The sequence below is a fragment of the Myodes glareolus genome, chromosome 11, assembly GCF_982192425.1.
Source record: "Myodes glareolus chromosome 11, mMyoGla1.1, whole genome shotgun sequence".
Classification (NCBI taxonomy): Eukaryota; Metazoa; Chordata; class Mammalia; order Rodentia; family Cricetidae; genus Myodes; species Myodes glareolus.
This window is the reverse complement of record NC_142036.1, coordinates 13,028,772-13,042,685: the sequence shown is the minus strand read 5'-3', so window position 1 is coordinate 13,042,685 and position 13,914 is coordinate 13,028,772. Positions and strand designations below refer to the sequence as shown.

Below are 13,914 nucleotides of genomic sequence, written 5' to 3'. Positions count from 1 at the left end.
CTTTCTCCATTCCTCCCCTACTCCCTTCTCTCTAACCCTCTCCCCTTCCAACAACCCTCCCACCCCCCCCCCATGCACCCAAGGTTACCTGGGACTCTTGACTATTTCCTACCTCCTGGCGGATAGCTAAATAATCTTCATCAGGTTCGTCTTCTTATTTAGCTTCTCTAGGATCACGAATAATAGGCTCAAAGACCTTTAATTATGGCTAGAATCCACTTATGAGTGAATACATGCCGTGTTCCTCTTTTTGGGTCTGGCTTACCTCACTCAGTAAAGCGTTTTCTATGTCCATCTATTTGCATGCAAAATTCAAGATGTCATTATTTTTTACCGCTGAGTAAAACTCTAATGTGTATATGTTCCACACCTTTTTTAACCATTCTTCTATTGAGGGGCACCTAGGCTGTTTCCAGGTTCTGGCTATTACAAATAGTGCTGCTATGAACATAGTTGAACAAACGCTTTTGTGGTATGATAGGGCATCTCTTGGGTATATTCCCAAGAGAGGAATTGCTGGGTCCTGAGGGAGGTTGACTCCCAGTTTCCTGAGAAACCGCCACACTGATTTCCACAGTGGCTACACAAGTTTGCATTCCCACGAACAATGGATGAGTGTTCCCCTCATTCCACATCCTCTCCAGCATAGGCTATCATTGGTGTTTTTAACTTTAGCTATTCTGACAGGTGTAAGATGGTATCTCAAAGTGATTTTGATTTGCATTTCCCTGATCGCTAAGGAGGTTGAGCATGACCTTAAGTGTCTTCTGGCCATTCGAAGTTCATCTGTTGTGAATTCTCTGTTCAGATCAGTACCCCATTTTTTAATTGGGTTAATTAGAGTTTTAGTGTCTAGTTTCTTGAGTTCTTTGTATATTCTGGAGATCAGATCTTTGTCTGATGAGGGGTTGGTGAAGATCTTCTCCCAGTCAGAAGGCAGCCTTTTTGTCTTACTGACAGTGTCCTTTGCTTTACAGAAGCTTCTCAGTTTCAGCAGGTCCCATTTATTCCTTGTTTCTCTTACTGTCTGTGCTACTGGGGTTCTACTTAGGAAGTGACCTCCTGTGCCTATATCTTGTAGACTACTTCCCACTTTCTCTTCTATCAGGTTCAAAGTGGACAGATTGATGTTGATATCTTTAATCCATTTGGACTTGAGTTTTGTGCATGGTGATAGATATGAATCTATTTTCATTCTTCTACAGGTTGACATCCAGTTATGCCAGCACCATTTGTTAAAGACGCTTTCTTTCTTCCATTGTATACCTTTAGCTCCCTTGTCAAAAATTAGGTGTTCATAGGTTTGAGGGTTAGTATCTGGGTCTTCTATTCGATTCCATAGGTCGACTTCTCTGTTCTTATGCCAATACCAAGCTGTTTTCAATACTGTAGCTCTGTAATAAAGTTTGAAGTCAGGGATCGTAATGCCTCCAGAAGTTCCTTTATTGTATAAGATTGTTTTGGCTATCCTGGGTTTTTTTGTTTTTCCATATAAACTTGATTATTGTTCTCTCAAGGTCTGTGAAGAAGTTTGATGTGATTTTGATGGGGATTGCATTTTAAAAATTATTATATGATGTATATGCTATATTCATAGTTTACAACATTTTCATTAATGTTTACTAGTAATAGTGCTATAATTCATGTCTGAGTCTATGGCTCAGCAGTAAGATGCCTGGTTCACATAATAAATGCTTCAGGTTGATTTTTAGCACTTAACGCTGAAGCTGTTGTTGATGATTTATCCTTAAATTCTCAGAACTGGTGAGGTAGTAAAAGAAGCTTCTCTAGATCTTGCTATCCAATCATTCTATCTGACCCTCCTAAACTTCAGGTTTATTGTGAGACCCTAAAAAAGTAAGGGAAATGTCAAATGAAGAATATGCTCAGAATCAAGTTGTGGCCGCTACACCCATGTGGAATGACACTCTGTGATAATTAGTGTTTCCATTCATTCAAACATTTCTCTTGACATGTGTTGAGCTCATGTAGTTATTAAGAAGCAAGTCATGGAAGCTGCAGACCTAGGAAGAGCTGATTGTTATGGGAAGCAAGAGCATAACTCCTCTGACTCACAGGATACTTATTCCCACTCCAAAACTTTCATCTGCCCTTCCTACTGTAGGAACTATCATTCCTTCTACAGTCATAAGATGGCTTGGTTTAAGTGTATTAATGTGAGAAATGATATTTTTCTGTATATAATTCCAATATTTTTCTTTTTAGTTTTAACTTTGTTATTAAACTTAATACCTTGTAGATGCGATGCAAATACTATAACTCAGAGCTAACAACTAGCCTGTATCTCCCATTCTTTAAAATATCACATTTTACATCAGAAAATAATGTTTTGATTATAACATTCAAAAACAAACACCAGCCTCTTCAAGTGCTACTTGATAACCAGCTGTTATGACTGCATGTAACACAGCAGAAAAAAGTATAGGATCAATATTTTGAGCATCAATGTCCAGAATATAGAGTAGAAAGAACAAATAAAACCAAAGAAATGAAATGAGGCCAGGGGAAATAAACTTCCTTCCCCACTTGTGGCTCCCATCCACAATCCAGAGTACATTAAATAATGAAATCATCATGTACTGTGAAGTTCACAGAACAATCAGGACTCTCCCTATTTATATTCAACACAACATACTTGAATGAAATGGTAAAAAATAAGAATGTACTGTGCATATGAACAACACTTTGTCTACAATCCACTGAACCGTGGAAGGCACGGGCTACTGAGTTGTGCTCTAACTCATTGATGTTCTGATTGTCACTTTGGATCTTAGGCAGAAAGTGGATCTGGGTTGTGTTTAGAGCCTTTGTAATGGGAAGGGAAGCCCCGACTGTGAAGTCGATCATGCAAGTCTCCCAGGGCAACTGACACCTTACTTAGCCCTGTGGTCAGAGAATGCTGTGGTGACTACTGGACTGTAAACTATTAACATAGTATGAGAAAATAAGACTTTATTAAGCAAACACATAGACTCCCAGACATAGACACAGAAAGACAGACAAATAACAACAGAGACAAACCTACACAATAACATATATACTAGAACAAACAGATATATGTATGCCAACATGTTATTTGAATGTCATTCATTCCTCTGAAAATATCATATTCATTAATAATATAGCTTGATAATATTGATACATACCACTACCCTCTTTCTCCTGCATCCTACCCTGAATGGCCCTGTGTTCCCTGAGCTATGTTTTGTCCTGTGGACTGAAATCTCAGAGAGGTGACTGAAATGAGTTGTACTTGAGAAGAAAAATGCGACAGTACTTTTCATGAGAAAATGTGTCCTAACCTTTAACAGGGAGTAGTTCTGATTCAAACATAGCACTTATTAATCAAAATGAGCAATTAATGCTTGAACTGTTTCTTTTTGAATCAAAACAGCATTTATACTACCCAAGAACTCTTCCATCAAATTAATTCCCAACACTAAATGAGCAATTACTTTAAATAAATACATTTTGTTGTTCTTTTTTCAAGACATGGTTTCTCTAGCTGTATTGGAACTGGCTCTGCAGACCAGGCTGGCCTCGAACTCAAATGATCAGCCTGCCTCTGCCTCCTGAGAGTGAGAATTAAAGATGTGCACCACCACCACCAAGCAAATACATTATTTTGAGTTACGCATATGTCATTCTGTGTAGATGGTGTAGTGATCATGGAGACAAACAGGGGTCCCAGAGTCCTCTGAACTCACCTGTGGTTATGAACTGCCCTGAGTCTATGGTTTACAATCTACAGTTTCTTTAGTTTCTTTCAAATCTGATGCTGGTCATCACAGAATCAGATCCACCCTTTATGACAGTTTTCATTTGTTCATGTCTGAGTACACCCTAAATTTAAAAAAAAAAAAACCTTAAATGGGGCAATGGAAATAGCTCTGCAGTTCAGGTTCTTGTTGAAGCAGAATCCTCAACTGTGATCTTAATTATGAGCTCAAGTCTTCAAGGTTACAAAAAGCCCTGTGTGTCAGCCAACAAGTTTTCCCATTCATGGGATGTGGAGACAGCATAAGCACTGGAACTCACTAAAATTAGTCTAACCATTTGTGATCTCCAGCCAAAGATCAGGGAGTCCTTCTGTCTATGTGTTGCATTTATTGGTTAATAAATAAGGTGTTTTTGGCCAATGGCTTAACAGAATATATCCAGGCTGGAAGAGATATATATGTAACAACAGGAGGCACAGTTGGTGAGATTCCAAGTAGCTGTCATAGGAGAAAGATGTGAACTACCTGCCAGTAGAGAATGATCATAGTGGTAAAATATAAGTAAATTGAAATAGGTTAACCAAAAAATATAAGAGCTAACTCTCAACATGCTTAAGAAATTGAACAAGCAGTGATTTAAATAATATAGTTTCTGTGTGATAATTTGGGTAGTCCTGGAGACTGGGAAATGAACAAAAAGCCTCTGGCAACAAGGCTATGTGATACAGCTTGTCTTTGCAATAAGGTGCAGATTGATAGATGAATGAATCACAAAAAAAATGTACAGAAATACACACACACATGGGGGAGGCATTAGAGGGAGAGAGAGAGAGAAAGAAAGAAAGAAACAGTATAACAAATACATACATATATAAATACAATTTTATAAAATAATAATGAATAAAATAAATACAAAAACACTTATCAAACTGAAAAACTAATTTAAATAATAATTTGGACACTTCAAGGGTTGTTACACACCAAACCTATAAAGAGAATTCTGAGTGTGAATAGGAGAAGCAGCACAGACAAAGAGGTGCCTGGTCCTTTTTGCCTCTCTCAACAGGCTCGTCTGTGACCCAGAGCTCTGTGTGTTCTTACCGCCCCTGCTGGTTCTTAGGTACCTGCAGGGAGGTTTGCATCTGAGCTCACAGTAGTATTCACTAACTGTGTACTTTGCATGGTAATACATGGTTGCGTCTTCAGACCTCAGACTGCCTATTTCCAGGTACAGAGTGTTCTTGTCCCTGTCTCTGGAGATGGTGAATCAGATCTTCATGGCATCAGCACAGTAGTAGGAACTACTACCACCCTTAGTGCATGAAAAGCACTCTAGCCCCTTCTCTCATGCTTAATTCCTATTTTAAAGTGAATTTGGTTCTTTTCTTTATTTATTTTTTTATTTATTAAAAATTTCCACATCCTCTCTGCCTCCCTTTTCCCTCCCCCTCCCCACCTGCCCCTCCCTCTCTAGCCATAAGAGCAGTCAGGGTACCTTGCAACGTGGGAAGTCCAAGGTCCTCCCCCCTTCATCCAGGTCTATAAAGGTGAGCATGCAAACAAATCAGGCTCCCACAAAGTCAATCCATGCAGTAGAATAAAAATCCAGTGTCATTGTCCTTGGCTTCTCAGTCAGCCTTCAATGCCAGCCACGTTCAGAGTGTCCATTTTGATCACATGCTCCATCAGTCCCAGTCCAGCTGGCCTTGGTGAGCTCCCATTAGATCAGTCCCACTGTCTCGGTGGGTAGACACACCCCTCGTGATCCTAACTTCCTTCATGTTCTCCCTCCTTCTGCTCCTCATTTGGACCTTGGGAGATAAATCCAGTGCTCCAGCGTGGGTCTCTGTCTCTATCTGCATCTATCGCCAGATGAAGGTTCTATGGTCATATGCAAGATATTCATCAGTGTGGTTATAAGACTAGGCCAGTTCAGGCACCCTCTCCTCTGCTGCACAAGGAACAATCTGGGGACCTCTCCTTGGACCTGGGAACCCCTCTAGAGACAAGTCCCTAACAAACCCTAAAATGGCTCCCTTAATTAAGATATTTACTTCCCTGCTCCCATATCCACCCTTCCTCCATTCCACCCATCCCATTCCCCCAAGCTTTCCACAATCCACCACTTGTTCCCTCTCTCTACCCATCTCCCCTTACATCCACTCCCACCCCCCAACACCTGTGCACCCAAGTTTTGCCTGGAAATCTTGTCTACTTCCAGCATCTAGGAGGATAACTATATTATTTCCTTTAGGTTCACCTCCTTATTTAGCTTCTCTAGGATCACGAATTATAAGCTCGAAGTTCTTAAATTATGGCTAGAATTCACTTATGAGTGAGTACATACCATATTCCTCTTTCTGCGTCTGGGATACCTTATTCAGTAAAGAGTTTTCTATTTCCATCCATTTGCATGCAAAATTCAAGATGTCATTGTTTTTTACTGCTGAGTAAAACTCTAATGTATATATGTTCCACACCTTCTTTAACCATTCTTCTATTGAGGGGCACCTAGGTTGTTTCCAGGTTCTGGCTATTACAATTAGTGCTGCTATGAACATAGTTGAACGACTGTTTTTGTGGTGTGATAGGGCATCTCTTGGGTATATTCCCAAGAGTGGAATTGCTGGGTCCTGAAGTAGGTTGACTCCCAGTTTCCTGAGAAACTGCCACACTGATTTCCACAGTGGCTGCACAAGTTTGCATTCCCACCAACAATGGATGAGTGTTCCCCTCACTCCACATCCTCTCCAGCATAGGCTATCATTGGTGTTTTTGAGTTTAGCTATTCTGACAGGTGTAAGATGGTATCTCATAGTTGTTTTGATTTGCATTTCCCTGATCTTTAAGGATGTTGAGCATGACCTTAAGTGTCTTTTGGCCATTCAAACTTCTTCTGTTGAGAATTCTCTGTTCAGATCTGTACCCCATTTTTAATTGGGTTAATTAGAATTTTAGTATCTAGTTTCTTGAGTTCTTTGTATATTTTGGAGATCAGACCTTTGTCTGATGAGGAGTTGGTGAAGATCTTCTCCCAATCAGTAGGTTGCCTTTTGGTCTTAATGACAGTGTCCTTTGCTTTACAGAAGCTTCTCAGTTTCAGGAGGCCCCACTTATTCATTGTTGCTCTTATTGCCTGTACTACTAGGGTTCAACCTAGGAAGTGCTCTCCTGTGCCCATGTCTTGTAGTCTACTTCCCACTTAATCTTCTATCAGGTTCAAAGTGGTCAGATTAATGTTGTGGTCTTTAATCCATTTGGACTTGAGTTTTGTGCATTGTGATAGGTATGGATCCATTTTTCATTCTTCTACAGGTTGACATCCAGTTATGCCAGCACCATTTGTTAAATATGCTTTCTTTCTTCCATTGTATAGTTGTAGCTCCTTTGTCAACATTAGGTAGTCATAGGTTTGTGGATTAATATCTGGGTTTTCGATTCAATTCCATTGGTCAACATCTCTGTTTTTGTGCCAACACCAAGCAGTTTTCATTTCTGTAGCTCTGTAATAGAGTGTGAAGTCAGGGCTGGTAATGCCTCCGGAAGTACTTTTATTGTATACGATTTTTTGGGCTTTTTTGTTTTGCCATAAAAACTTGATTATTGTTCTCTCAAGGTCTGTGAAGAATTTCGCTGGGATTTTGATGGGGATTGCATTGAATCTCTAGATTGTTTTGGTAAAATTGCCATTTTTACTATGGTGATCCTCCCAATCCAATAGCATGGGAGATTATTCCGTTTTCTAGTATCCTCCTCAATTTCTTTCTTCAAAACCTTAAAGTTCTTGTCAAATAGATCTTTTACTTCCTTGGTCAAAGTTACACCAAGATACTTTCTGCTATTTGTGGCTATCGTGATAGGTGATGTTTTTCTGATTTCCCTCTCTGTATCTTTGTTGTTTGTGTATAGGAGGGCAACTGATTTTTTAGAGTTGATCTTGTATCCTGCTACAGTACTAAAGGTGTTGATCAGCTGTAGGAGTTCTCTGGTAGAGTTTTTGGGGTCCTTATGTACACTATCATATCATCTGCAAATAATGAAAGCTGAACTTCTTCCTTTCCAATTCTAATCCCCTTCATCTCTTTATACTGTCTTATTGCTATTGCTAGAACTTTACGCACTCTATTGAAGAGGTATGAAGAGAGTGAACAATCTTGTCTTGTTCCAAATTTTAGTGGGATGGCTTTGAGTTTCTCTCCATTTAATTAAATGTTAGCTGTCGACCTGCTGTATGTTGCCTTTATTATATTTAGGAATGAACCTTGTATCCCTGATCTCTCCAATACCTTTATCATAAAAGGGGTGTTGAATTTTGTCAAATGCTTTTTCAGCATCTAATGCAATGATCATATGTTTTTTCCTTCAGTCTATTTATATGATGAATTACACTGATAGATTTTCATATGTTGAATCAGCCCTGCCTCTCTGGGATGAAGCCTACTTGATCATAATGTATATTTTTTGGATGTGTTCTTAGATTTGGTTTGCGAGTATTTTATTGAGAATTTTTGCATCAATGTTCATGAGTGAAATTGGTCTGTAATTCTCTTTCTTGGTTAAGTCTTTATGTGGTTTTGGTATCAGGTTGACTGTAGCTTCATGAAAGGAGTTAGGCAATGACTCTTCTGTTTCTATTTTGTGAAACACATTAAGGAGTATAGGTATTAACTCTACTTGGAAGATCTGATAGAATTCTGCATTGAAACCATCTGGGCCAGGGCGTTTTTTTGGTAGAGAGGCTTCTGATGATAGCTTCTATTTCCTCAAGACTTACAGGTCTATTTAAACTTCTCACCAAGTCTTGACTTAATTTTGGTAAATTGTATTTATCTAAAGAAGTGTTCATTTCTTGTACATTTTCCAACTTTGTGGCATATAGGCTTTTGCAGTAAGATCTAATGATTCTCTGAATTTCCTCTGTGTCTGTGGTTATGTCCCCCTTTTCATTTCTGATCTTGTTAATTTGCGTGTTCTCTCTCTGCCATTTGATTAGTTTGGCTAGTGGTTTGTCAATCTTGTTGATTTTCTCCAGGAACCAGCTTTTTGTTTCATTGACTCTTTGGATTGTTTTCTATGTTTCTATTTTGTTGATTTCAGCGCTCACTTTGATTATTTCCAGTCTTCTACTCCTCCTGGGTGAATCTGCTTTTTTTTTTCTCTAGAGATTTCGGGTGTGCTGTTAAGTCTCTAATGTGTGCTTTCTCCATTTTCATGTGGGAACTTAGTGCTATGAACTTTCCTCTTAGCACTGCTTTTACAGTGTCCAAATGTTTGGGTAGGTTGTGTCTTTATTTTCATTAAATTCAAGGAAGACTTTAATTTCATTCTTTATTTCTTCCTTGACCCAGGGATGGTTAAGTAGTTGACTGTTCAGCTTCCATGAGTTTGTACGCTTTCTTGGATTAGAATTGTTGTTGAATTTTAGCTTTATTCCATGGTGATCCAGTAGTACACAGGTGGTTACTACAATTTCTTTGTATTTATGGATGCTTGCTTTGTTACCAATTATGTGATAAATTTTTGAAAAGGTTCCATTTGATGCTGAGAAGAAGGTATAATCTTTTCTGTTTGGGTGGAATGTCTATAGGTCCATTTTGTTCATTACATCTTATAGTTCTCTTATTTCTGTTAAGTTTCTGTATGGTTGTTCTATCCATTTTGAGAGTGGAGTGTTGAAATCTTCTACTATTAGAATGTGTGGTTTGATATATGCTTTGAGTTCTAGTAATGTTTCTTTTACATAAGTGGGCACTTTTATATTAGGGACATGGATATTCAGGATAGAGACTTCCTCCTGATGCCCAACACTTATAACTGATTCTGTAAAGAATCTACTGAGCATGAATCTCAATAATGTTGGGGTATTGAGAATAAATAAAACCAAACAAAGAAAACAGAGGAAAGAGGGCAAGGAAGTGTAGAGGGAAATTTCTCCCTCAACTGGTGACTCCTATTCTAAGTCTGGACTCCATGGCATTTTCAAGATTACTGTGTAGTTGAACCACAGCATGTTAATCAACTCACAAACCTGAATTAAAAGGTAAAAATTAGTGCAGACTGCATATATGAGTAACAGTGTCTGCCACACTTTGAAAAAAGAAAGACAGAGGCTGTTGAACATCCTATGTCAGCACGCACCTATACACACACACACACACACACACACACACACACACGGAGAGTAGAAAGAGAGAAAGTATGAAAGAGAGAAAGAGAGAGTGAGAGATTAAGAGAGACAGGTAGACAGAGTTAAAGGGAAACGAGGAGAAACACTGGAATAAATAAACACACACAAACCAACAGGAAAAAGAAATTGGAATAAACATTTGGACAATCATGTTATAGTACACTCTATGCCTGTAGAGAAAATTCCTAAATGTGATATAGAGAGGCAGTGCAGACACAGAGAACTCCAGTCTTCTGTTTCTCTGAGCAGCCTCTTCTGTGACCTAGATCTCTAAGTGCTCTCAGCGCCCCCTGCTGGTCCCGTGTTCCCCACAGCGGTGTTTTTGTCTGAGCTCACAGTAGCATTCACTCACTGTGTCTCTTGCACAGTAATACGTGGCTGTGTCCTCAGATTTCAGACTGCTCATTTCCAGGTGCAAAGTGTTCTTGGCATTGTCTCTGGAGATTGTGAACCGGCCCTTCACAGCGTCGGTATAGTAGGTGCTACCACCACTACTACTAATGGATGCGACCCACTCCAGCCCCTTCCCAGCAGCCTGGCGGACCCAGCTCATTGCATTGCTACTGAAGGTGAATCCAGAGGCTGCACAGGAGAGTTTCAGGGATTTTCCAGGCTGCACTAAGCCTCCTCCAGACTCCAGCAATTGCACTTCACACTGGACACCTGTAAACACAAAGAATTCTGGTTAGAAAACTGACACGAAAGACTTTTTTTTTTCTCTTTCTCATGTCCACACAAAACACAGCGTCTCATCTTTATGAATTACCTTTTAAAATAAGGACAGAGAAAACCAGAATAAGCCCTAAGTCCATGGTGAGTGGCCTGTGTTCGGTGCTGAACCCTGACTAGGAGGATTTGGGAATCCAAGGTTGGTCTCCTCTCCCTAAGCTACAGTAACAAGGCAGGCCTAGATTTTATGGGTAGAAAGATTTATTTGCATAACTTCCTGCTATAGCAGGCTCTGTATTTGGACCCGGGAAGAAGGCAGTACTCAGCGCAGATATAAGTCCTCATACACACTGATGACAGTTGTAGAAATTGGAGCATTAACATAGCTCTGTGTACACATTTCCTTCTTAGAAATTCAGCACACTGCACTTAGTTGCTTTTTCACCTTATGTATAGAAAATGTTGTGTTTCCACACTGTCATGTCTCTGTAGGATCAATGTGCAATTGAAAAGTTCCACACTTCTGTGTTTGTAGATATTATCTCTGTCTCTTCCTTTGTCTCTGCTGGACATAGCTTCTTCCTGAGGTGGATCTTGAGTAGGATCACATCTGCCTCGAAGTAGAACTCCTTCAATGTGACAGGAACACTTGAGACTTTTCTAGTTTCCTCAGTTCTGATGAATGCTGTCCTATGACCCCAAAAAGTTTGCAAATGAAACATCTTTGTGGTAGTTTGTCTTCCTATTAGTAATTGCTATGGAGATATGTTTATATTTGCAGCACTTAATTCTTTGCATCCTGAAATTTTCCCTATGATCACTTTTTACTTTCCACTGTGCCCTTTTCCCCACAACTAAATACCAGGCAACACATGGCTGTCTTCAATGTCTCTTACATCACTTTTTGTTTCTGCATATTTATATAGTCAGCATAATGGGGACACTTAATAAATTTTTATAGCAAAACACAGAACTTTGGCATCAGTTTGGTATTGTCAGAAGAGTCTGTTTTTATTTTCCCAAATTCTCATGCTGTCTACCCACTCATCCCCTTTCTCTCACTACACCCAACATTTCATTTCAAAACCTCTGTCTTGTCCTGTGTCATTTCCGTCTTGCCCATCACTTAAGATATCTTTTCCTTTCTTGACTTCCATTCTAGTTCTGAGCCCACAAAACAGAAATCAGAAAACAACATACACAGAGTCTCAAACACACAATCTGGATTTTCTATAAGGCAGAAACTGTTCTTCTTAATCTTCAATAAGTTGTCTGATACAAGATTTCCAGAATCATTCAAGTTCCTCCAAGGCTCAGAGAACAGTGATGAAGGGGAGGTGGGAAGAATGTAAGGAGTGAAAGACAGGGAGGGGTGCTGTGAAATGCTGCCTTCTGGACATGCCATGGATATTACAATCATGGACTCATAATGGCTGATGTCTGTATAATCCTAACTAGAGCCAAGCCAGACAAAACCCTGGTATAGATGAGGCTGACAATTCCTTGGCCCTACTTCTTACTGAGGAGCAGATGGAAATGTATTTTTCTTGACAAAGGATATAGTCCCTCTTTTTTGAGGGTATGATTACTGGTATGTTTCCAATATTGCAGTCCATGGGTTCACACACATGCACAGATGGGCAACACTTACTGTACTTAAATACGTATACGTTTGGTATAGCCCGGTGACTGCCAGATTTAGCTTGAGCTGGATGAAATAGCATCACACGTAGAGATACTAAAGAATAAATGAAAATAATATAAACTATATAAACGAGGCTCAAAACAATAAATTCAGAAAGCAAATGATTTAGGAACACTGGTAAATATCAAATAACTTAGTAGGCAACTTTATCTGGAGCTTTCTTCCCATCCAACTAAGAGCTGGTGGAGTTCTTTACTTATTTTATTTTTCTTTAATTTATTAGATTTTTTTGAAAAAATAGCAGTTGAAGTTCCACTCCCTCCCCTTTTCCCATTCCCTCCACACACCCTTCCCCCATACCACCATATATACCTCAGAGAGGGTAAGGCACATTGTCTTATGGAAGGTCCAAGGCCCTCCCTACTATATCTAGGCTGTGCAAGGTGTACATCCAAAAGGAATAGGATCCCAAAAAGCTAGTACAAGAAGTAGAGGTAATCTATGTGCCATGCCAGTGGACCCTCAGTCTGCCCCAGCCATGCAAATGTCATTTCCATTCAGAGGAACTTGTTTGGTCCTATTCTTGCTCCTTACCAGTTCAGCTGGAGTTGGTGAACTCCAATTAGCTCAGGCAAACTCTTTCAGTGGGTTAACCCATCATGGTCTTGACCTCCTTGCTCATATTCCCTTTCCTTTCACTCTTCAGCTAGACTTTGGGAGATCAGTCCAGTGCTCCATTGTGGGTCTCTGCCCCTGCCTCCATCAGTTGCTGTTCTATGGAGATAGTTAAGGAAATCATCAGTCTGACTACAAGGCAAGTCAAGTTCAGACCCCCTCTTCTCTATTGTTCAGACTGCTATGGGTGTCATTCTTTTTGATTCCTTGAAATTTCTCTAGATTCAGGTTTCTTCTAATCCTAGAATGGCTCCTTCAATCAAGACCTCTTTCCTTGCTCTCACCTTTGTCCCTCCTCCATCTCAACTATCCCACTCCTGCAAAGTTCTCCTCTACCCTCCACCTCTACGCTCCTCTTCTTCTCCCATCAACAATGGAGGCATGTTCCTTTTACCTAACATCCTTTCCAGCATAAGCTGTCATCAATGTTTTTGATCTTGGCAATTCAGATGGAATTTCAGAGTTGTATGAATTTGCATTTCTCTGACATCGAGGAATATTGAGATTTTCCTTAGGTTTCTTTCAGCCATTTTTGATTCATCTGTTGAGATATCTCTGTTCAGCTCTGTACCCTATTTTTATTTCATTATTTGTTTTCTTAAAGACCAAATTCTTATTTTGGAGATTTTCCCTCTGTCTGAGGTGTGTATGGTGACAAAATTTTCCAATTCTATAGGCTAATGCCCTTTGCTTTACAGAAGCTTTTAAGTTTTAGAACATCCTATTTATTAATTATTGCTCTGATTGTCTTTGGTTCTGGGATTATATTTAGGTAGTGGTCTCCTGTGCCAATGCATTCAAGTATACGTCTCACTTTCTTTTCTATGATATTCCCTGTGTTTGGGTATAGAATATGTGGCACATTTATACTATGGAATACTACTCAGTGGTAAAATACCTTGAAATTTGAATGCAGGACCTCTGAGGGAATAGGCTTAAGCTAGGACCTCTGTGGTTCTGGAAATTAGTCTGGAATCTCTATGGAAGAGGCAGGAACC

At 39.6% G+C, this 13,914-nt stretch overlaps 1 pseudogene across 1 annotated transcript in view; it reads right to left on the bottom strand.

The window, feature by feature from the left end:
* LOC148120425 (immunoglobulin heavy variable 3-23 pseudogene) overlaps nt 1-10,811 on the bottom strand; it is a 445,932-nt pseudogene extending 435,121 nt beyond the window's left edge. The window contains exons 1-2 of the transcript XR_015739320.1: nt 10,694-10,811; nt 10,288-10,590 (exon numbers count right to left, since the gene is read on the bottom strand). The product of XR_015739320.1 is annotated as an immunoglobulin heavy variable 3-23 pseudogene (transcript). The remainder of the gene's footprint in view (nt 1-10,287; nt 10,591-10,693) is intronic.
* Between the last annotated feature and the right edge of the window lie 3,103 nt (nt 10,812-13,914).